We start from the raw sequence: 25,938 nt of genomic DNA, 5'->3' as shown, positions 1-25,938 counted from the left end.
GCCTTTCTATCCTCAAGCAGATCTACACTCCCACTCAACTTGGTGTCATCTGCAAACTTACTGAAGGTAAGCACTCAATCCCCTCGTCCAGATCACTGATAAAGATATTAAACAGAACTGGCTCCAATACTGAGTGCCAGGCATAAACTTGGGATCTGAAGTGGCATCTATTTGGTGTAGTCTAAGTGACTCCTTCCCAACTACAGCAAAATTTGAATCATTTACTTGCTTCCTTAAATATTTTGACTATATAAAATATTTGCATAATCCAATGCAGTGGCCAAGTTACAAGTTTGAAGTCCAGTTACGTACTCAGAGGTATAGGGCACTGGGAAATATCAGAGGATGCTGCACATCAGTAAAGGTAAAGGTGCTCCTTTAGCTTCCTGGAGGTGGTGGGAGGATGAGACACCACTTCGTCCCCAGGAGATTCATTGGATCTCTGTGCTAGATGTCTGTCACTCTATGGTCATTCCTGATCTCCACAATCCTTTTTGTCATGTAATACTTCTGATTCTTTTGAAAGAATACTTCTGTTTTTAGAAATGTGAAAAATCTGTATTGTTCACTCTTGCATGAGTATATTTGCAATTGGGAATTGATATTCTATGTATATAGATTATGTATCTGAATAGAGAAGACCATCATTTGACTAAGTGGCTACATTCTTTTAATTTCCTTGCCTTCAGATCACTTAAAAATTCTTTATATCAATGTCATACTAGGCTATATCTTTCTAATGTCTTGCTACTTTTTAAAAATGCAGATCATGATGTGAAGCATTAGCAGACTGTTGTAGCTGTGAGCAAAATTTTCAAAGGAAATTTGGCAATGAGAAATTATTCAAAAAATTATTTCTTTTAAGTATAGACTTAATATATTTCTCCTAACAACATATGTAAGAGTTAACTTTAGCATTATTAAACTATTTTGACTTTCTTAGAAACAGTACTAAAACTACAAGGCTGTATCAGCTGAATGTAGGAGTCAATCTCCCATCAGTATTTCGCTGATTTGACAAGAAATAATGCTGAATAGGCGGTGTAAGCAAGACCCACTATGACTCAGAAGGACAATCACACAGTTTATATGACCTAAAAAAAAGAAATGTGATGGCTCCTTAAGCTGGAAAATTGCTTCAGAGTCAGTGCGTGAACTTCACTTGTTAGATATATGTTACCATTCTGATTTTGGAAGATCTAGTTTAAGTACAATATATATTAAGAAAAAGTTTGATATTTATAATAAATGGTAAAATGAAAATATTTTCAGAGACATCAAAGGAAAGCTTGAATTTTATTTTTTTTTAACATAGCTCAAACATCTGTTCTCCAGTCTTCAGAAAGAAGACACTCAAGTGGTCTTCCATCTTTCCTTATTCTCTTTAAAGCAGAGATCCTTACGGGCACAGGATAGGGTCTGTGTACCCTGTTTAGGTATCTACACAAAGGTGTGATTAAAAAATGGAAATTGTGGTAGATTCCTCTTACTCAGTAAGAGATTTTGGTTTTAATAACTTCAACTTTCAAATGTGGAGAATTCCTCCTCCTTTCTCCTCCACAATTTGGAGTGGACCAATCAAACTTTGCTGGTCAATCCTCTTGAACAGGATTACTCTTCTGTTCCTTATATCTGACACACAACTTTGAACCTTTGTGCTGTTCACTTTTATCTGGCATTTGTCAGATTAACTCCTCTCTGATGGTTTGTTGAATTATTTTATACCTATTATGAGACTTGTTCTTTGTAAAACATCAATATTTAATCTGGTATGCATACTATACCCATATAGTAATTCTTTAAGAGGCTTCTAAGTTTTTTGTATCTTCCAAGCTACATAGGAGATCTGTAGAAACCTCTGTGAAAAGATGTTAGTTCTCTTCTTGGTCAACAGTTCACTAAAAGTCTTTCAAAACTCAATTAAGATGTTTCATTTCCTTGTTGGTCCAAAGATGATAATTGGAAGAACTTCTGTGTTTAATATTTTTCTTGTTCAAAAGTTCTTTGGGTTCTACAGAATAAATTGAATACACAGTCAATTTTCCCCTGTGATGTCAATTTTGACCAAGAACAATTATGGATGATTGCTGGTTTTGAATTATCCTGGGAACTAGAGATGTATCATTAGCCATTAACTGGTGAAGGTAATAGTATATCTCTAATTCACTTGTGTTTCCACAATATCATGTGGAACTTTTTGAAAAATACTGCTGAATTAAAAGAATTGCAAATAGCACTTTCTGTAGAACCAAACTAGGGAAATATTATCTATTAATTAGTAGATAACATGTTTATGACACGTCAAGCAGAGATTTATGAAGCAGAAAGGTCAAATCTGGACAATATATAATGTTGAAATTATTTTAGAAGACATGTTTTACTGTTGAAGAAACAGGATTGCATATGCATGAAAGAAAATTTTGTTAAAAGACCCTCCTAATCCATCAGATGTTCCAATTTCCAACAGTGAAATTAAAAATAAAAACTGTAAAGAATATATAAAAATTGCAAAAAGGGGTATTAAATGGAAATTCATTTATATAAAGCTTGCTATAAGAAGTGAATATGGATAATCAAAGTTGATGGAACTATAAAAAGGAAAAAAAGAAGTAAGAGAAAATAGGACCTCTTAGCATATGAATTAAAAAAACCAAACCAAAACAAAAAATCCCCAACCAAACCCACAGTACCTTATCAGTAATTGTTTATGCTGCTTATCAGAAATAAATGGTCAACTTGTAGGTATAGTTATAAAAAATAATAGTACCAAGCGAATATTCTATTCTGCTTTTCTGGTCGTCCTATTCGTATCATGTGAGGATGATGGAATTTTCTTCCCATTTTCAGCCAAAAGATATGTAGAAAAAAGTACAGAGAACTACTCCTAAATTATTCAAAATTCTGAAGAGTACAGTTTTACACTGTAAGAAAAGCATTTCCATAGCTATGCATTTCTTCCAACATAGAGGCAATATTGAGTTTTAAAGGGCTGTTTAGTCCAGTGTGGAAAGATGTCACTAGAACGAATGGCTATTAATGGGTGAGCCACCCAAATTTAGACATTATTTATGGAAGAACAATTAAGAAGGCAAATGAACTATCAAGGAAAATATTGGACCTTGCATTTGATGTATTAAAAAAATGGATTTTTTTTTTCTGGAATGTAAGTCAGCTGAGGACAAGTTATGATTCAGTTAAATATACATCACTCATTTCAGTAGCTGAGGCAACCATATAAGATTCCCGTGTGTCAAGGTTTCTTGCCTCTCACAGCTTTCATATATCTGTGAAGGATGGAAAAACACTTGATTTGATGTTTTCAGTCTTCACGTGTGTTATTTATTTAATATCTGTGTTTTCTTCAGTATCGGGCACATTTTAAAAGATGATTTAAACACATTTACTGACACATCTCTTAGCTTTCTGTTTTTGTTGTTTTGCAAGCAGCTACAGATAAAGCACAGAACAGACAAGCATTCTGTGACTCTCTTTAGACGTATTGGTTGTCCTGCATCTTGCATACAGGGCAGCACTATGGCTTGATGTGCCATTCACACGTGGTTTTCCAGATGTCCCTAATACCAGCACTGCAGGATTGATTAATGTCCCTAATTTTAACACAGCTGTTATCCAATTGCACATACAAAGCCATAATATTCCTTTTAAAATAATGCATTTGTTATGTTTGGTATCCATTGATGTCCTAGATGTTAATAAAACTGCTGTGACCAAGGACGTTAAACAAGCCCAGTGAATATTAAAACAAAAGCTTGTGTTGTTTCCATCGGCTTTGGATCAGTGTGGAAACCCGTGCAGTAACATGAAAGGAGATCAAGCTTGACAAGACATTGCACTTAGTGCTTTCACAGTTGACTCTACAGTATCTTAGAACTGTTAATGATAAATACTTGGTGTAATGTTGCCTGAGGCTTTTAAAACACTACTTAGTTTGGAAGAGATCTGAAGTTCACACAGCATAAAATAAAAGGAAAACAAATCGTTCTCCCCTCCTTCCGTGTTCTACGATTCTGCACAAATTGTCTAACCAACATTGCATCATTTGTCCTTGGTGTGAATTTAAGAAACAAACAATTGCAGACCGTTAAGAAAACTCATCAATTAGGATTCTAGAAAATAGTCCAATGTACTCCTGCAGTTTGACAAAGTAAGGCACTACTTTCAATTTTCTCTTATCTGAGCAGTCCTTATTCCCATGAATAATGTCAGTGAATTCAATGAATTGCAGAGCCAAGTGCTATATTAGTGAAAAAGTATTATGTAGTAAAAGGCTCAGGAAAAAGTATCCCTAACTGAGGGATTGAAACTCTGTTGTGAACCAAAGCTCCTGCTTGCTGCAGAATACATCAGCAAGAAATAAGGTTTGAGGGTGTAATTTATTTTCATACCTTGCTGTCATGCGTTGTTGGAGTCTTTTGTTTTATGTTGCCTGTGTTTTGAAATTGTAGCAGATAATTATCATTACAGTGCATCCTAAACCATGTGTTACTGAATATCTATAAATTTCTGTTCTAATATATTCCTATTGCCGCCATTATGGTTGCAGAGATCTTAGTGTCACTTTAGTTAATTGCAGAAGCTGAATGATGTTGTCTAACTTCCAGTGATGCAGAAGAAAATATGCACTTGCATGCTGCTATTATTCAAATTGAATTTTCAAGCTGAACAGTAAAAAGTCTTTAGTTCATAGCATTTTTACACATAAATTTAAACAAGGTGCTGAACTGTGACATCCAGAACAAAAAAATTATATGAGCAGGTTGCCGAGCTTGTCAGCTGAAATGCACTGGGCATTCTGAGACTATAAAGTGATACAATATTATAACCAACCCTTGTATAAGTTCAAAAAGGTATTTTTTTTCAGTTTTTTAAGTTACTTCTTGCTGCATTGACGAACTCCTGATTTACTCAATATTGCAAAGGGAACGTGCCAAGTAGATCTTTCTGCCCTGCAGCATTAGCCGCCTGTGTCAGTTTTCATCCTATTCTCTCACCATTTTTTGCTTTCTTTCACAAGCACTGTGCACCGAAGGAATTAAAAGTAACTTTTAAATGTTATCTGTTATATTTGTGATGATTTTTGACAGTGAGGCTTTATCTAAATTGTGTGAAAAAATAAAATCTTTCCTTTGGACTTGTGTTATCTCTTGGATACCTTTAAGGGATGCGGTAAGGCTTACTCTCCTTTTGGTCAGATCCAGAACTTGCTAGTGCTACTTTTGAGTTACTTATCTCATAAACTAGCATTTCTTGGACACCATCTCAATATTGCATATGAAATCTTGCTTTTCCTCTTGTTTTCCTCTTTTACGAACTGGGACTTTAAAAATGCCAAAAAATACTTCCCATGTTACCTTATTTTTTCTACAGTGACCTGCCCAGTAGGTGGTACTTTTGGCTAGATCAGAAGACAGAAACAATTATTTGTGTCTTTGTAAAGAGAATACCTGAGGAAGTGGTTTTATAGATACTAACATAAAAATACAAAGACGATTAATATTTTCTGTGAGTAAGCATTGCTCTTACACAGTTCAGACCAGGTTATATTTATTTAATTTTGCTTGAAAAATAAAATGCTAATCAGGTCTGGATAGCAAACATTTTTTATGATTTGATAGAATAATTTTCAGGGATTAAGTATAAGCATTAAAATGAAAGTGCTACCTAGGACATCAGCTACAAACCCATGAAACTTAATTCCTGATTTTTTTTTTTTTATATGATTAATCCAGTCATCCAGTTTCTAGAGCTGAAAAATATGTTGAGTGTCAGTACAAAGACAAGTGTTGCTGGAGGAGTGTTCAGCTTGTGCATTGCTTGCTTAATCCTGTAAACCTTGACCTTGTTTGCATGTAAACTTCATTCATGACTGAGTTTTGTGCTAGTCAGAAGGGTCTGTGCCTTCTCTTTTCGTAAGTTCATCACACTTGGAAGACAAAACTGGAGAGGTGGCTGGCGTATGCAAAGGTACTAGTTTGTATTTGCATTTTCCTAGTTAAATAATCCTAACAATGTAGGAGGAGATACCTTTTCCCTGTCAAAACTATCAGAAGTTTGACATTTTTTCAGTTTGTAAATGACAGAAGCATTTTGAGACTGTTTTGATTGCCAGTTAGTTTTGTGAGACAGCAATAGGACACTCTTACTGACTCTGACACCTTCAGAAGAACCACCTTCATGCTGTTGAATGATCTAAACTATTTTGAATTAAGCGAACTCAGCTGGTGTGCTGAATGGTTTTGCGCTATTGCCTCTACAGCATTCTTTATTGTCATAGCTACGACTCAAAAGAGACACTCAGACCAAAGTTTCCTCTTCATGAGAGTGTTTTTGAAAGGTCACTCTCCTTTGAAGCAGTTTGTGACTCTTTTCCAGCATCTGTTAGAGATGGGATTTGTGAACCTTCCAGGTATTCTGTGTAGCTCACCAACTTGGATGTGTGTTTCTGGAGGAGATGAAGTTTGTAATGACACTTTTAATCATGATTTAATTGTTTATTAATTTGGGATGCGGCTGCTGATAACTTTAAGTAGTTCAGTGTAACTGCTAGCTACTGTGTTTTTAAAATTTCTTGTTGGAATTATGGAACAGTACTAATTTTCCTAAGCAAAACGTACTTAATTAGTGAAATAAATGGAAAAAAATAATCCCCAACCCATTATAGAAGGGTACAGATGTTTTAGGAGTGTAAAGACCGAGGATAGATTGTATATACTAAACAAAATCAGCATAGAAATTCTTCCATATGTAAATTGTGTCCGGACCTGCTCAGATTCATGTTTAAAGTCATGGCATAGACACTGGAAGGTTATCTGTCTATGGTAACAAAGAAATTGTTGCTGTTGTCCTCTAATCTACACCTGGAGAGGTAGCTGCTAGGTTGTTACTACTTCTGAAGTAATTTCTACTATGCATAAATAATGCATCAATTATCCAGGGTAACGAGGTCCTCTTCTGGCTCCAGAATTTGCTGTGAGACTTTTTCACCTTTCTGCTTTTGATATAATCCCAGTAGTCATCACTTTGTGGAAAGAAGCTGCTTCAGACGAGTGACGTAAGTTAGCCTCGGTTAATTTCTTTGCTTATCTGAGCTTTTTTTTTTTTTTCTTTTGAAAACAAGCATTTCTGAAGTGTATCTAAAAGGAAACCTAACTGGATCACACTTTCTGCCAGCTGGCAGTTTATCATCAGAAAGATTGTTCTTTGATGATGTATTTAATGTAACGCGTTGTCCAAATTCTGTCTCCTTAGTGACATACTGCTGTAATGCATCATACTGCCGTAATACATCAAAGCTTTCCTCACTTTGATAATGTCATATAACCACCTGTCATGGTTTAACCCCAGTCGGCAACCAAACACCAAGCAGCTGCTCGCTCACCCCACGGTGGGATGGGGAAGAGAATCAGAAGAGTGAAAGTGAGAGAACTCGTGGGTTGAGATAAAGGCAGTTTAATAAGTAAAACAGAAACCGTGCAACGCAAGCAAAGCAGAACAAGGAATTAATTCCCTGCTTCCCATGGGCAGGCAGGTATTCAGCCATCTCCAGGAAAGTAAGGTCCATCATGCATAATGGTGACTTGGGAGGACAAATGCCATCACACGGAATGTCTTCCCCTTCCTCCTTCTTCCCCCGGCTTTATATACTGAGCATGATGTCTTGTGGCATGGAATGTCCTTTTGGTCAGTTGGGGTCAGCTGTTTTGGCTGTGTCTCCTCCCAACTTTTTGTGCTGTCCCAGCCTTCTCCTGGTGGGGTGGTGTGAGGAGCAGAAAAGGCCTTGACTGCTCAGCAACAACCAAAACCATCAGTGTGCTATTGGCACCGCTCTCATCCCAAATCCAAAACATGGCCCCACACCAGCTGCAAGTGAGAAAATCAACTCCATCCCAGCCAAAATCATGACACCACCAACGAGGTTTTGTGAACAAAAGAACCATGAGTCTTCATTAAAGTGGATGTATAATTCTACTGTTTATGAACTGCCTGCAAATGCAGATGACATAATTATTGCACGTCTAGTTTTTATTTGAGTAATAAACACTGATAGTGGCTTTTAAAATTTACTTAAATGTGCCATTCAAGCTAGATTGGCATGATGACTGGAACACCTTCTCCTACTCCATTTTGGAGGTTTCTGATAAATTCTGTTTGCCACACAGCCGGCCTAGGTGTGCCGCTGCCTTGGGCTGTGCCAGCCTGCATCTTTTCAGGCACCTTGTTCTCTGCTCTGTATGCCAGTGAGAGAGCTGTGCTTGCCTTAAAGCAAACATATTGTATCTTTTATACTTTCTCCTGTGTTCTTACAGCAATCATAACATAATTGCTGCTCCTTAGACATAGTGTTGTAAGCGATGTAATCACATCAAATCTGTTGAGTGATTCTGTAATTATGTTTCATTTATTGTCTTCACTGAGATGTAGTATGAATATGCATAATCTTGCTTTCCTTGATTAGCTGTTTGACCGATGTTGTTTTATAATCAATAGCTAAAATGAGAAGAATTGGAAAGTTTTAAAAGACAACGGAGAATACATTCTTATTTTGGAAATCAGTATTCCAGTGGGATAGTAGGGGAAAATGGGATTACAAGGTCGTAATGAGTAGCTGGGTATATGTTGCTGTGCAGCTAAAGAAAAAGAAGTGAAAATATATGATAGGGTAAAGAACTTAAAACACACACTTGCTAAAGCCATCTATCATCACAGCATGGTTTCTGAAAAAATAAAATAATGGTAATAAAAAAACCCAAACCCTAAACAAGACCAATATACCTGTGTATGAGGAAAAGTAAGAAGAGGAGAGAAAGAAGTGACTCTTGCCACTAAAACCATCTCTGAGTTTCTGTCAGAACTCTTCAGTCTGAAGTCCGAGTAGAAATAACAATTGAGAAGACATTTTCTGGCAGGCTTTGGTGTTCTGTTTCCACTGGGTCTGTGCTAATCAACCTTTGCTGACCTCTGTCGCCATGAGGAAAACAAATTAGAAAGAATAAGGTAGTATTTTAAGAAAATGTTAATATAAGAAGGAGTAGGCTTAAGTTGCATGACTTGCTGATTTTGAATTTAAAATTCAGTGTACTGTAGTCTAATAGTATTACCTATTAGCAAGTCAAAGTCAAATTTAAGTCAAATTGATGGTGCTTAGAGCACCCCCTATTGCATCTGTGGAAATCAGTACATGGAAATAATAAAATAGATAACATAGCTACATCTTTGCATTCTAGTTTGCACAGTATGGAGATGTTCCCTGTTTACTGTTTATACAAGACAATATTCTTGGTCTACCAAGATCCTCTTCATATTTTTTTCTAAGATGATGACTCTTCTGATTTGTTTCAGATTTGAGAGGTGCTGTTTGCTGTTATTTATGAAACAACATCTTTAGTCTTAGCATGCTTTTAAGGTATTTCTTCTAGATTTGTATCTGAAATAATTAGCTCTAATTCAGACTATTTCTGTGAGATCTAAAGTGGTTCTTAATCTAATATAATCCTGACATTTGAAACAATGTGGAAACTCTTTTACTAGCAGCTTAAAATGTTATTACATGTACTCAATTCGAAAAACCTCACTGTAAGTCACTGGCGATCTATATAAAGAATCATTAAATGAACTGTGGAATGGACACCTGTTTTAGTGTTCTGTTTACACCAAAAGGAAAAGGAAAAGAGGTGAGGCAATAGTGGAATTTTTAGTCTATAGCCCTTTTAATTGGTTTTATATTCATTCGGGTTAAAAACATTTTATTTGCATGACAGTGTTACGCCTGTATTCCTTATCCCATCACTCAGTAACTGAGATTTGATTTGTATCTAATTAAACTTGGTCTGTAAAACCTGAAGATGTTAGATCTTTGTTGGAACTAATATGTAGCATGTCACCGGAACAATCTTGTGCAACCCGCCTACTTTGGGACCTCATCAAGTTTTTAATAGTGGAGAGAGAAGAGGAAATGGATTCCTGCTGTGGTAACGACCAGCTTTGTTTTTCGCTCGCTGAAGATCATGTTTTATTTCTTGTATTTCCCTTTTAAGTTTCCTGGTGAATATGGTGTACAAGAATTAATTTAATTTAATTTGTCTTCTAAGCCTTGTTCCTATGTATAAATCATCATCTCCTTATGGTTCAGCTGCTTTCCTCATTGATCTCTTCCGCTCTGTGCATTTAAATAATCTTGTATTGTTTCCATTTACTTCCAGAACAATACTACACTCACTGACAGTTTTACTTTCCTAATGAGATTTTAGAGCATTTCTGCTTGGCTTCATCCTTGTCTCTTTAAAATTATGTATACTCAGTTCCGTCATTCACTAACTTCTGTGTAAGAGAAAATACACTGTGTCCCAGCAGGACTTCAGTGGTTATAACATCTGATTGATCTTAAATACTTTATTGCTTTTAAATAGCTAGATGCATCCTGAAACAGAACATGTATTCTCTCTTAAATCCCCTATTTTCTTCAAAATCCATACTAGTCATTTCATTATCTCAACCAATTCTTTTCATTAACGTCAATATCTGTCTGATATTTTCTTTCTCAAATTCTACCTTTCTCAATTTTTTCCTGAAATAATAGATGTATTTATTCAGCTGTACAACCTGGTGGTGTTTCTGAGTCCCAGTTGCTGGAAAATGAAATACAGTTAATGGACAATGTAAAAACATCAAGCCTGCTACAATAAAGGTCATATTGTGGAACAGTTATCTGCAAGCCAGTGAGCTATTTAAATCATATTTAATGGTAAGTAATCAGATCACATGGGGAATAGTCAGGGTATCAGATACAGCTTCTGAAAGCTGTGCAGTTTTAACCTTGAACTTGAAGGCAGGGAAACAAACCCTGTTCTGCTTGATCTCTGTTCAAAAGCAGAAATGTTGAAAGAAAACTTCATTACATTTTCTTCATCATGGTGATAAACGATGATAAAATCTGATATTCTAATGGATTCATTATGTCTAAATGAGGAGAAGTTTGGATATGCACTCCTCAGGCTTCTAATTCTCTATCAGGATTTTTCCTGAAACACACGGTTGGTGGGCAGGATACCGTCACATTCAGTTCTTGCAGTATTCATGTTCCTTAATCTGGTCAAACAGTGGACATAAGAAGTCGCCACCACAGTTCAAAAGACGGTCTGTAGAAATGAACTCTGTTTCCAGTAGAGGCCATAAGCAACTAGAGTACGATCAGGAAAGAGCATATATACCTCTTCTTAATGTTCTCCCAAAGTCCATCAGTTTTCAGTGTGGGAATTTCTGGATCTGCAAGTGAGAGGTTACATAGTGCCATTTGTAACTCAGTTCATTTATCCTTGAGTTAGGTTCAGTTCTGGGGATTTGTTAATGTTCATTCTGTCTATTTGTACCATAGCATCTTCCACAGTTATTTCAGCTTTAAGCAGATCTCTGCTCATTTTCCTGTCTTTCCCCTCTTCTCCAGCTTCCACCCTTCCCTTGAAAGCAAAAGGGACTAGTATCAGACTCTCCCTAAAAGTTGCTACAGCTAATATCACTATAAATAATTAATTTAGCGTTCCTACAATGGTTTTGTGCTTTCTGAGTGTGTTTTTATATCCTGGTCACTATCTGGCCCTACAGATGCCCTGAGTAGTTTGTTATTTGTCATGTGTTGAAAGGATTAGTTTTGATCCTTTTAGAATACTTGCTTCTTAAATTCTCTTTTAGCCAGTCTCACCATGTTTTTACATTTCCCCTGCTGCATTTCATGATCTTGTGTTATCTTCATTTACATACAACTGTAACACTTTGATCCTGCAGCTTTCATAATCCTGATATTCTCCTTCACTTAGCCTTTGCTGAAGCCTTTTTCTAATAAGTGGAGTGCCCACACACTGTGCTTCCATATGGTGTCCTTCAGTAGTCTACACTGCTTCTAAGGATTTAATTCTCCTAACTCCCCCTTAACCTAATTTTTATGAACTTCCTTATATTCCGTGGTTCCCTTTTTGAAGATTAGCACACTTGGTCTTTGCTCCTAGAATCTGCTGCATATAAGATGTTGTGATCACTGTTACAAAGCTGGTACTTTTGAATCAGAGATTTTCAGGTGCTATGAGATTTTTAACTAGATTTCACACATCACGTAGATCCAAGTCAAGACTCCCTGGAAATTACCAGTCAAGACCAGTGGAAATTACCTGGAAGAATTTATTTGCCTCCCTTAGTGCTTCACTGATTTCTCTGAGCATACTGCGTATAGTGTCTATGTGACATGGATGGTTTGTTGATGATATAAAACCCAAATAATGTTCCTTTTAAAATTTAGGCTTGGAATTTTACACCATGTAGATTTTGTGTTAATTGACCAGTTGGATAATTTGTCAATTTGATTTGATACTAAACTTTCTTTAAGACAGAGGATTACTAGTCTTATAGTTCAGGTAACTCTGTCTTTTCTGTATATTTTGTATTCCGCTCTCATACTGTTACATTGATTGTCTGACTTCCATGAGCTTCCAACATGTCTGGTATATTAATATCTTAATTTGGATCACACATTCCAATTTCTCCATCTTATTTCTTAGGCTTCCAGCATTTACAAAGTGGCAGACATACAATTGATTAGTTACATTTCTTGACACTCTTTTAAAATGGCAATCTGTTTGTTTCCTATTTCCATATTTGATTATTTCTATCCCTTGACCTATCCTTCTCTTGAGAATACAGAATTTTTGTGTCTTCATCTTTACAAATGTTGTCTTGAACCCTGTGTACTTCTGTGCCTGTCAGCTTCCCTTCACTACTCAGTGTAAAGTTCACTGTCAGCCCTGTTTATTTTAATCATCAGTACCTTTGTTCCTTCCAGCTGAGATCAGGGCCTTTGCTTGCATCCAGAAGTGCCTTCAGTTCCTGAAAATTCAATAACCCTCACTCATTCTTACAGCAAGTTCTGAAACTGCATTTCCATCGCTGTTCCTGGACATGAGTGGGTACTAACAGAACTTCAGAGATGCGAGCAGAGACTCTGGTTGTCTTTTCCAGAACTCTGTATTTTGTCTCTGAAATTTGTCTCTTGCCTATTTCATTAATATTCATGGAGAAAACAATTACAGAACTCTCTACAGTGTTTCCCAGCTGGTTCCTTTTGAGATCTGTACCTTCTTGCCTGGTAAGTATGTTTTCCACTCTGGGCTCAGAAACTCAGAAGCCTGTTTGCCCGAGAAAGGTGTCTTCCACCAATGCAAACTCTTTTTTTGCTTCCAGAAGGGCGTTCTTAGATGTTATCCAGCAGAGACGCCTGTGCCTTGTATTTTTTCCCCTTTGCTAGTCTCTGATGTTTCCTCTGAACCTCTTCACTTCTCTGTTCCCTTCCTGAGCAGGACTGCATCTGCCAGTGGGATCTGATCAGCTCTTCTCCCTGGACACTGCTCAGGCTGGAGCTGAAGGGCTTCTCTTGACCCTCTGCGTCTGCCTGGGTTCTTCCAAATCAAACAGGGCTGAACTTCTTCATCCGGGGGTCATGTGAAGCCATTTATGCACATACACCCTTTTCCAGGATGAGGTAGGTGTTGACTATGATACTTGAGACAATAACTTGCATGTTTCATCCTATTGATATTTTCTCTTTCTTCGAATGGACACAAGAACATTTCTCAAAGTTGTCTTCCATCTCCAGTGGTTCTGTCCACCTCTCTTCCTGATGTTCTCCTTTGGACTGAACATTGCAGGGCCACATGGCTCCTATTACCTGTCACTGAACTCTCATTACAGTGAATCTGCTGATCATTTTATTTAATCTTGGTTCTCTGCTCATTCACTGAAGATCTCTTTGCTTCAGAGAAGTACAGAGAGTTTTTGTTCTGGGCAAAGGAGAATTTATTTTGACAGTTAATTGCAGACATTGGGTATGATTGTATGATGCAGTAAGTTTTTTAAGGGCAAATTTTTGTTGTATGAGTGTCATTCACACAACTTGTCTTCCTGTTCCACCTCATATGCTAAAGCCTTTCTCAGCAGGTGATCCATGTGTGGCAATCTTACCTGAGAAACTGCTGCAGAATTGGAGCCAGAGGAGAAAAATAGTGTATTTAAATGTATAGTAGAAAGCGAAGTAACAATGGAATAAGTTGCAGAGGACTTTGAGTCCCAAGAGGCTTTACTCCACTTTTTTTCTTTTCATTTGAAGATAGTTGCTGTCTTTAAATTTTCTTTTCACTTGTAATAACTATTTGAAACTCACAAGCCATAATGACATTTCCTTCTGTTCAAGTAGGTATTTTTTAGTGGTAACAGTTATTTTTAGAGTTTTAAATGTATGCGTTTATTTGCATACACTTCCTAAGTCATAAATGTAGATTGCTTATGTGTCTGAGCAAATTAGGGATTATTACACACAATAAGAACATCATCTGTGCATACTGATACCTGTTCTGCGTATCATGTCCATTTATACACAAATAACTGGTGGATATCTGCCTCATTGAAGAGTATCCATATGGTATCAGTTTGCACCTACATAACAGCAAAAAGCAAGAATTTTCCAATTTGCAGTTGGGAAGCTATGATACTTTATGCAAAAAAAATAGAAGATGGGTTTTCTCTCTCTCTGCATTTTTTCTGTTGCTTTACATTTATAAAAAGTGAATGTGAAGTCAAAAAAAAGTAATGTGATATTACTAGCTCTTTCAAAAACTATGCAAACACATAAATGACTATATGAGGTGCAACAATTTATATTGAATACAAGGTAGATTTTTGCTTTTACTTTGTGAATGTGATTATTATATTAATTACTTTATATGATTGCATTAATGTATATAATTAGATCAAAGTCTATGTTTTAATTAGTGATGCAAACCCTATGTAACTAAGATACCTGGTCATATTTGTGAATATCTCAACACATACTTTCTTACCATAATGTGTCAAAAAAAATTCTTGTTGAAAATATGATGTAGGCCATATTGCCAGAGCTTGCGTTTGTAGGACAACAGAAACAAGCCTAGGATTTAAACTTGTATACAAAAATGTTTATCATCTTTTTAATTATTGCAGTCAACCACAGAGAGTTTTTTTGTTGTTTGGTTTTTGGTGCTGTTTTTTTTTTATGTATTTTTTTATAATATATCCCTGTCTTTTCTGCTCAACATTGTCAATCCCAATGGCAGAATTGCTCATTCTGGCAATCACCTCCAATGGGCAGCTGGAGTAGTTTCATTTGTCATTTGAAAAAAATAATTGGAAAAGCCTTTTGCTTTTGGCAAAAGGCTGATGAGGAGGCATGCCTTCCCTCCTCACTGCTGCTGTTGCAAATGTTATGCACAGGCAATCAAATGAATAAGATTTGTTTACAATATTATTTTAATTAATTCCTAAACCAAAGAAAAAGTACTTCCAAATGTCACTTATGCCAAGAAGTTTTATTCACTTAGATGTAGTATGTAATTTTGAGGTCTTTGACATTTAAAAAGACATTAGAAATCCCTAAATTCTATTCAGCTTATAACAAGTGATTAACATCTATGCTAATTAAATGGGCATAATGGTAATATACTCCTTGGTAGGACAGTCATTAAAATAATACAGTTTCTGTTGGCCTGTTCTCCCAGTATTACTCAGTTGTAGACAATTTAATTTTCGAAAGGAAATTCTTGCCTACTAAATCACATCCTAATGAGGACGTGTAGAGGAACAGTGTTCGTTGTTATGTGTGTGAATATTCACATCAACATGGAATTTCTTCAAAGATATGTCTATGTAATATAGGAGCGACTGTTTAAATGCATGGGTTTTTTTGGAAACAAACCCACATCTGCCATGTTTGTATCTTTTTTTTTTTTTTTTCTATATAAATTTATTTTCCTATCAAGATTATATGAATGAGTAGGATTCATACGCACTCTTCTGGAGAACAAATACTATGTGTTCATAGCTGAGGGATTTTATGCAAATATTGATGAACACTCATCCTGTATGTAGGATTAAGAGGGACACAGCTTGATGCCCTAGGTCCTTTCCAGCATCTGACAGAACTGAGCACCATGAGGAAGTGCACTTATCCATCTTGATGAGGGTGTGCAAATTAAGTGCAAACAGTTACAATGTATCCTTGTTCTTTACAGTCTGCCCTACTGGAGCTGGAAGGCACGTGCTTCCAGTTTCCAAAAGAACACTTTACTTCCAGTGCCATTCCTTGAGTCTCTCTTTTGAAATTGCTCTGCATTTTGTCTGTTGTCTGGCGATGCCCTTTTCAATATCTGTTGCAGTATAAAACACGGTCAGGGTTACTGATTATCCAAAACTGAATTCAGAATGGCCTTTCTGATGACATTTCAAATTTCAGCAAACTTCAGCTTTTAACAACTGCAATTGGAAACTCATCAAGCTAATGTAGAAGACAAGCTACATACTGAGTTGCACCACTGATAAACCCATTGATTTCATGGCAGAACTGACTCAGATTTTTGTACATGCCAATTTTCTAAGGGCAAATTGCTGCAAATTTTTAAATATATCACTTCTGCCAGTATGTTCTATGCTAGGGTTGACGCCTTCCAATACACACATAAAGTTATGTCCGCGAGAGGACTCATAGGCTATAATCGGTTGTCTCCATTTTCTGCTTCTCTTGTTGCCACACGCGTCAGCAGTTAAAGTTGCATGGAACTCTTTGAAAGAGAAAATAAACCAAGTCCTTGATGTGTCTGGTCACCAGCACTTAGCATTAGCAGCGTCACTTTTGTAACCTTTCAGTCGCTTCATTCACTTGAAAAATCTAAAAGTTAAAAAGCAGCATTGGAAGATTAAAGGCTTCCAACTGGGATTTCTTTACGTGATTTTTCTAGAAGGAAAACTTTCCACAAACATTATTTAGGGAATAAATCTATGAAGGAGGCTTCAGACCATGGACCTTTCTAATGAAATGAAGTAATCTTAATAATTCCAATGATAATTTGTAACAACAAAGAGATGTCAAGGCTTCTTACAGGGATAAAAATGGAACTAACAGTTCGGGTGGAGGAAAAAGGAGGAGTGACTTTGGAGAAATGTACCTTCACATAGAACTGTGTATTTTCAGAAAGGGAGGGAAAAATGTTGTAATAATAAAAAGGAAAAAAGAAATCTGTACCTGGAACTATTTGGCCAGGCTGTGTCAAAAACCTGTTTCTTGATCCGAAGTGTACTGACTTCAGGAAGTGCCTTTACCTTTCCCAAGCCTTTGTATCAAGCCTTCCAGCAGGTTGCTTCTCTGTAGGCTTCTAAGAACTCCACAAAAAAGGGCTACAGATAGTAGCCTGTGGTAAGTTATGTGTTAAAAGTGTATAATAAAGCAGGAGTTCATTCACTAAGGCAAAATAACCGGCCTCTGCTCTTTACATTCTTGAGTTTCCTGTGCTGACCTCCAAAGTTGTGCCTTAGCTGTCAGAATAACAAAGTACAGAAATTTATTTCTGTGGGAATTGATGACTTAAGGTTTCCTCAAGAAATCAAATCACTTAAAAATATATTTTAACATATGCTTAACTATAGATATTTAACAGATCTTTTATTTACATCCTGTCCAAAATGTCAAGGACTACAGCAAAAGTGGGATTTTTTAAAGTGTCTGTCTTGTGCAGTAAACATCAAGAATCATATGCTCAATTTTTAAGAAGACTGTAGCGAATCTTTCTTTAAGAGTTTTTCATTGTGTAACACATTTCAGCTTTTTTTTTTTTCTTTATTTTTTACTCTCATCTCAATTTACTTCAATGGTGATAAACAAAATAATCCTTGATTTTTTAAAAAAATCATATTCCTCTTTCAAATTTCTCAGATTCATCAACTGAAGAACAAAACTGGAATAAACCAAAAATAATTACATTGCATTATTAATAAATTATTAACATATTAATACAATTAATAACAATTAATAACAATTATTAACAATTAATACAATATAACATTATTAACATAAATTATTACATAGAACATTTCAGCCTGGAAGAAAACTACTCATAAAGTTAAGAACAACTCCCATTTTTTTGACTTAAGTGTAATTTGTTACACTTTCTTATTCCTAAAGTTAATATTACCATTTACTTCATGGATATACATATTTCTATGTATATTTCGTGGATTTTTTTTTAACGATTTGAGTTTAGCTCCAACACACTTTTGCATGAGGTATGTGATATTGAGTAATTTATAAAATGTTTTTCTTAAGATTGGAAGAGTCATCATATTATTTTAATAATCAATATAAAAACTTGTATTTCAGCCTAAAGTTTGGCACGACACCCCTATAAAACAAGATTACTATCAAGAACAGAATTTATCAACAGGAACATTAAAATCTCATTTAAAATGTAAGCTCTTTCCTTTGTATCATCTGTTCTTTTTCCCAAAGCCTTATTCTTCTGGTTTATTATTCACCTTTTCACTGTTCAAATACTCGGCAGTTTCAGATCCTATTTTTCATGTTTCCTCTTCATATTTTTCAGACAGTTGGTGCTGTAGTATCTTGGATCATTAAATGCGTTAAATCCTCTTTGCTCAAAAAAAGGCAGCCCACAGTAGGAAACAATTTGCATTCTCTTTTATTACCTAATCAAATTTGAAGAAACCATTTGGAAGAACATATATTTTATCTTATTGGCTACTCCTTCTTTTGATATACTTTCCTGTTCTTTATCATTAGGTCATAAAAATGATTTCTACAGGTGGGTATTTTTTCCCCATTCACTCCTTTGAAGTATAGCACCATACTCGGCTTTTCAAAAACTGTTTCCAAATCTAATGTTTTTAAAAACAAAAGCCAAACTCCATAGCACTCCTTTCTTACTAGAAACAGAGCTTTACCTGGGATTCTAATGCATCTTTAATGCAAATTAAAATTTCTCAGCATTCATGAATGAACATCCAGAAGCCTTCTCTAAACTCTTTTCTATATATTCTATCTTCTTTTCTGTCTTTTTTCTTGGTGTTCACATTTTTTGACCTTAAAACACAGACTAAATAACGCTGCCTAAATAGTGTAGCTTGTCTCAGCTTTTGAAAGGGGAAACCAGTTCCTTAATATTGACCTAACTTTATCCATTCATCACAGAAAAATTGTCAGGGTGAGGGTTATGCCTGTATCTAACTGGAATGAAAGGTGTGTAGGGATTATGCTCTACCATGCAAGGATGACTTTGCAACATGCCACCAGTTCCTCCCAAAGTGTTTACTCGATGCCACCAGGTGTGATACCCAGGCCATAAGAGCAAAATCATGTTAATACACAGATATTTCAAAGTTAGGAAATGAGCTAACTAGCAACCAAGATCTGAAGGCACAAAAGGAATGCAGGCTTCCTTAGGATTTTAAATCAATAGGAAAACAGTAATTGGTGTGTGTTGATAGCTGGGAGAACAGCTGGAGAAATGAAAAAACAACTCTGAAACAGCAACTGCAGATGCTGACTATCAGCCTAAGCTTGTGACAGTTCCTACTTCTAGTGTGAGCTGGCATTTTACCAAGTAAATGACAAGTAATAAACATTGATAAATAGAGTATGGAAATCCAAAAATGCATTTTGTATTGCTCTTGGCTTCATCTGATAAAAAATTGAGTTTTCGTTGAATTCCAAGCTCACTCAATACTTTCAGAATTCCTATTTTCAGCATGAAATACTATTTTGTATGTGAAGATGATAGCTGCTTTTTTACCATGTTTATATACACCGAAGGGCAGCTGGTTTGGTTTACGACTAAGTTTTGAGGTGTATTAAATCTTACCATCTGTTTTTAAACTTCCTTGTACTGGAAAGTACAAGGTAGAAAGTTTACCAGCAGGTACCGTATCGTTAAAGCAATAGTACATCATATAAATAAGTGAATACAGGCACAGAAGGCTTTGGTGCAACTGAACTGTGAAAAAGAATGTGGTACAGTGAAATATTGTCTTACATAAATGGCTCTTGAATAAATGTTTTTTGTAATCATTAAATTATATGGCCTTCCCATATAACAGTGAGGCTATGATGTGATTTCCTTATCGGTGCTCGCTCAGCAGTGGTAAGTCTAATGCACAAGCTGGTATGGAGTAAGGAGGATCTGGTTTTGAGCACCACGGAACACTGTAACACAGCACAGGAATTTTGGTATCCTATGAGGCCTCGCCTTTTTGTCTTGCCCATGCTGTTGCTTCAGCTGTTATGCGCTATTGTTCACACTGTTGCTGAGGAGGATATTAGAGGATCTCTTTCCTCTTTTCATTCACTGACTCTTCTCTTTGACCCACTTATAGATGATCCTTTTGGTACAAGACCAGGAGCCATACCTACAGCGGTAGAGCTCAGCCTATGACTTCATTCAAACTGAAACTGAACTTCATTCAAATTCATTCACGTGAGTGATCATTTAAAGATGGTGATGCTCCACCACCAGTGTGATCTTAGTGGTATTCCTGGGAAGGTTGGGAGCATGCCAAGATGAGAAAAGAATGAAGGTAAGGTTGAGTTTTCGCACTGTGTATAGATTAATTGACCAGAGGGAAATACTGATGATACTGAATGAAAACACTGTTTACAGACCTGAGTCATTGTGAATGTAGTTATGCTGTCTTCTTTATTTAGTAATCCATCCTTTCTTACATTAATTTACAAAAAGGGAAAAATAAACATATTAATGATGATGTAGTTTTGGCTAGCACAAAAATAATTACTGTAACTGTGAGATAAATGGAACAGTGGAACCAGGCAGTTCAGGAGGTGAGATGCCTTCCTCACTGGTTGTTTTTTAAGGTGATCGTGTTCATTGCAGGTGAATGAATGTGAGGTTCTTGCTTACCCTGACGCTCCTAAAATTTGGCCAAAGCAAGAAGACTTGGTGCAGTTGGGTTGTGCAACTTTCTCTACTCACTTACTCTTTCTTTGCTCACTATAACCTAGTAGGATGGATCCTTTCTTCTCATCTGTATCCCTATTTTCCTGTTCAACGTGTGCTCTCTGAGCTTCTCCAAACATCCCTCTATTTCGCTTGTATCCTAGAGCAGGAGCTAGGAAATGATCCAAAGGCTGCTTTCCCCTTTGCCGCCCAGCTGTACCCTGTTTGACAAAACCGAGCATCCAGTACTGTTAGAAAGACTGTTAACAGCCCATCATACACACACAGGCTTAATCTTCAGTTTTCTTCTCACCTCTGTGAAACAGGAGAGGGAAAAAGCCACTGCAAACCCTTTATGGATTTCGCTTAGAGCAGTAGAAATACTGCCCGTAAGTTATTTCAAAGCAAAGGACGTGTGTGATTCAAATGAAAGGGAATAAAGCGAAAAAGTGTTTAGTGACTGATAATTTCAAAATTACAGGAAAAATGACTGCAATAAATGAATGTTCAGACGTTAGGAACTGTCAAGTTCAGTATGTAAGCCTGAGCTGTGTGCAAAAAAATAAAATCATGCAGCGACATATTTTTATCCCTACATGCTTTTTCCCTACATGAAATTTTCCCATGAGGAATTTCAGTGATACAGTGTTTGACCAGTTCTTTTGTTCCCCATGCACTTATAGCACTTTGCCAGAGACTTAAATAATGACTCCTCTTGACAAATTCTGGAATTTTAAAGATATCACAGTATGTATTAAGGTAGTCATGTGAAGAACTATATATATACTTATGAATTCCATTTTAATAAGAAAATAAATGCAGTGAGCCACATGGATAGAAATTAAGAGAGTTGGAAAAATTAGGCAAATATTTTCCTTCATTCAAGTACTGTGACGTAACACCGTAATCTGGGCATAGATTAATACAAACTTTAATTCTGCCAATCAATTATTTTTTCTATTTTAAGAAATAATTTCTTGATATCAGACTAAAGCAGATGCAATTGTCTGAACTATAACTATATTAGTTAGATTTATTCCCAGTCTTTCAGTTTTTGGATGTAGGTTATACATTGACTATATAAACCTTTGAAACTAGTAAGAAAATCATTCAGTGTAAAATCCATTAGAAAGAAATGACTTTATTCAGAACATGAAACTATCCCTCATTCGTGATTTCTGCAAGGCTACCGGGCAGAATTCTTAACTCGGATCTCCTCAGGTCAATTTCTTTCTTTAATACTAACCCGCAGCTATGAACATGTATTATTAGAGAAATGAAGTAATGGAAAATCACCCTCATGTGAAAGCGTATTAGAAATCGTAAGTGAATAGGCTTGCTTGGGGCATTTGAATAACAAAGCAATGCGCTACTGAAAGTTGGCAACAATTCAGCTCTTTTAAGGCTCATAGATTACCTGGATTTTGCTTCAATTCATAGTATCTGACTAAACAGGCTTCACTTCTGTTGCTGCTGAGATTTGTCACCAGATAATGAGTTGCAAACATGGTTGTGAATTTATAGAATTCCTTATCCAGAATCAGATAAACAGTAGAACCGGGAAGATCTTATTAATTTGTTGGTAATTTTAGTTGCTGTGCTAAGCTCAATTTTAAATCTGTATGAACTGATTTGAATAACTAATCAAAGCTAATGTGCTACCTTTAGCATACGAATGATTTCCAAAAACAAATTTATTTTAAAAATACTTCTTAAAGTATCCTAAGAACTGTTTAGAAGTTTAAATGGATTTTGATAACTTCTGTAACTCTTGTCATGTACTGGATCCAAATAGCATGAAAACGTATCACATTTTTATAGTGTAAATGTACAACATATCCTAGTTTTCTTCATCATCTGAAAAAGAGATCTGCTTTTCTTGAAAGGTAATGGCAAAAAAGATGAGAACAAATTATTATTTGCCACAGTAATGTCCGCAAAAAATCAGCTCAGTCATAGAGAAAAAGATAAAGTTGGTGAACTATAGATGAAAAAAACCAAACCAATTTCCAGTCACATTACGATTGTCAAAATGTCATATTAAAGTGACAATGGTAGAGCAAAAACGTAATGAAAGACATAAATAAATTGTATCAACTTTGTTGGCCAGTGCTTTTATGGTATTTAATAAATTAATTGCATAACTTTATATATAGTCTTGCACAAAACCAACAGAAAAACATAGGGAGTCACCTGACATTATAACTCCTCATCCAGTGGTTTTGAGACACTTGGAAAAGGCAGTGTAAAGTAAGTTACATACAGAAAACTGTGTAGTGAAATTGAACTTAGAATCTGAGGAAATGACATATTTTACTTGCCTGGAAAATTAGTTTTCTGAGACCTGTTTAACAAATTGTGCCAAATAGGGTAAAATGCAGGCACTCATGACAGAATTAATGATTATGTAAAACTAGAGCTTCGCATAACACCCTTCCAAAACAAGTCAATGCAAAGCTTTTGATGATTTACAGTGATATTATTAAAATTATTAGCTTAAATAAATCATGCTGTCTTCTAACAGATTTTACCAAGCCGGGACAAATGAGGTGGATTTTGTGCTCCAGCGACACCTATGTTCAGGATCCAAGAACAAAGGCACAAAACTTCACAATGATGCCACGATACATCTGTTCAACTCAAAGTGGACATTTTTAAGGAATGCAAAAATGAAGCATCAGGCCCTGCTATCCTACTGTGATAGGGAAAGACAGGTATGAGAAGTGGGTATGGGATATTGTTCAAGGTGCCATGCAAAATCATCCTTCCGTTTATTTGGCACTCTCACATGCAATGCTCCCCTTGTTCACAGTGAGTCTCTTACAGGTAAAGGTTTTAATACTGAACTATTAAAATCAATGGGTGTTTTGACTTCTGCTTTAGTGAGGGCAGGATCAAGTGAAAAATGACTACAGAAGTCGTGCAGTGAGCCTCTGAAAGCAGTCAGTGGCTGCTCTCAAAAACAAATCAATTGCTGGGGACAAAAGATGAGTTAATGTGCTCAGCAGAGTCCAGTTGAAGACATACCAGCTGGAAAGAAACAAGCCTCATGGGCAGAAATGCAGCATATTGTTATTCCTTTAATATTTTGGGATATGAAATGGTCTTAAGATAATTATGGAAACAAATTCCCTTTTATGAGCTATGGAAAGTGTGGCTGACAGAAGAGATCACAGATTTTAAAATTCTGATTGTAGTGTGAGAATCAAGAACTGGCAGCTGTGACTACAGCTATGTGAATAGTTCATTTTCAGGCAAATTCTAGGCAATTTCCAGATTCCTGTTTTTCATAAATCATCTGGCAATAGTAAAAAACCACCCCCCTTCTGCTTGACTTATGAAGTGAAACAGTTACTGAAATTGCTGTTGTTTTTGAGAAATAGCTGCTAAAATTGCTGTTGTTTTTAAATAATGTAAACTCAGACCTGGAAAAATGAAAGAGGGAACCTATTAGATCACTATCCAGGTCTCTATGACGGTTGATGGGAATAAGCCCCTTCACTACTGTGAAGGGGTAGAGAGTCAGAAATTATCTTTTTCTGTTTAAATTTCGTGTTTCTGGAACATGTCTGAAAAACAAACCATTTCTGAAATCTGGCCGCCAGAGAACCAAAGCCACTTCCATTAACATTCTTGAGAATATTGTAGGCCAGAGGGTAGGATAGCTTTGCCTGTGTCTTGAATTGAATTGCATACACCATGTTTTAAGAAAAATACAATGAAATCAATCTGTCCAAGAGTTACTTTCTGTGTTCTCTACATTTGTGTGCTTTGTGCGATTTGGAAGACTATGGATATACACTAAATGTTAGGTAAATTATTTAGGCATTTTGAAATGCTGAAAATTTAGTCTTGACCTTTGGAATGTTTAGCTTTATTCTACCTTTTTCTCTCTGCAACTTTTACCACAAAGGCTTTGTGAAGCCAGGATAGTATAATAACTTTTCTGCATTCATTATAATATGTTATCATGTTAAAGAACTACTAAAGTGCCTATAAAGCAGGCATTGTAATATGTTGCACTGTTCTCTTGATTATCATGTCACCATTGCATCAGATTGCATTGTACCAGGCTTATTTTGGAAATGGGTTGTGTGTTCCATAATTATTGTTATTATACATGTTTGTAGAGCTTTTGTTCAACATGTTAGAACTGAATATATTAATCACTTGGTGATTGCGCAGCTAATTTCTGCTCTTGGCTGTGTGATCTAAATCCAGAGTAGCTTCATTTGCTACTTTCCAACCAGAAAATAGCATAACAATATTTTTCCTATAATGTTCAGAGTACTGTAAGACTCATTTGACCTGCCATAATAGCTCTTCTATATTAATATCGTTGTAAGTGTTCTCAGACAGATGATGCCCTCATTTAAATGCAGGAGATCATAGAAAGGGTCTTAACGGTCCTGATGGTCCTGTGCAGCTTCTAGAACATTAAGAATGTCCTTGAAATACTGGGGAAGCTCATGCAAATCCTGGCTCTGTGCCTCTCCCTTGCTGTACGTTGGGTTTGTGAATGTGGCACTGAAAGTGTCTTGGCTTATAAAGTTGGGACACTGTTCCCACAGAAATAGCTTTGATCAAACACAATAAGCAATTGTGTTTGATCCTCAAATGTATATTTACAGTAGTTAATTTGGTTGGTTTTATATTTTATGCTTGCGTCGTCAGCAGACCAGAAGCATAATATTGTTGTAAACATGGTAGGGTAATGTTGAGATACTAATATTTGTTTAGATCTGTAAAGCAAACTGTGCCTGAGAAAGAGCACAAAATGCTTATAATGAGAATAAAGATCTAGGTCAGCTTTACCAGAAATTGGAGTTTGGAAGGGGAAGGAGAAAGTGCCTTTAAATTGATTTTTCTTTTTTTTTTTTTTTTTTATTTTCCAGGACTGAAAGCCGTTGAAGACCGTTTCAGTACCTAAGTTGATTTAGGCAATTCTCAAAGAAGAGGCCCGTGGCATCAGCCAAAATCTGCTTCCAAAGTTAGTATCCTATCAGCTTGAGATTTGGCAATGTAATGTGTGTTAATGTGTTTGTGGCATCTATTTCCCATTGCTATGAGCAGGGAAATTGGTAGGAGCTGGAGCTCTACTAAATGTGTT

Source organism: Numenius arquata, chromosome 10 (assembly GCF_964106895.1).
Source record: "Numenius arquata chromosome 10, bNumArq3.hap1.1, whole genome shotgun sequence".
Taxonomy (NCBI): Eukaryota; Metazoa; Chordata; class Aves; order Charadriiformes; family Scolopacidae; genus Numenius; species Numenius arquata.
Note: the sequence above shows the minus strand (reverse complement) of the source record.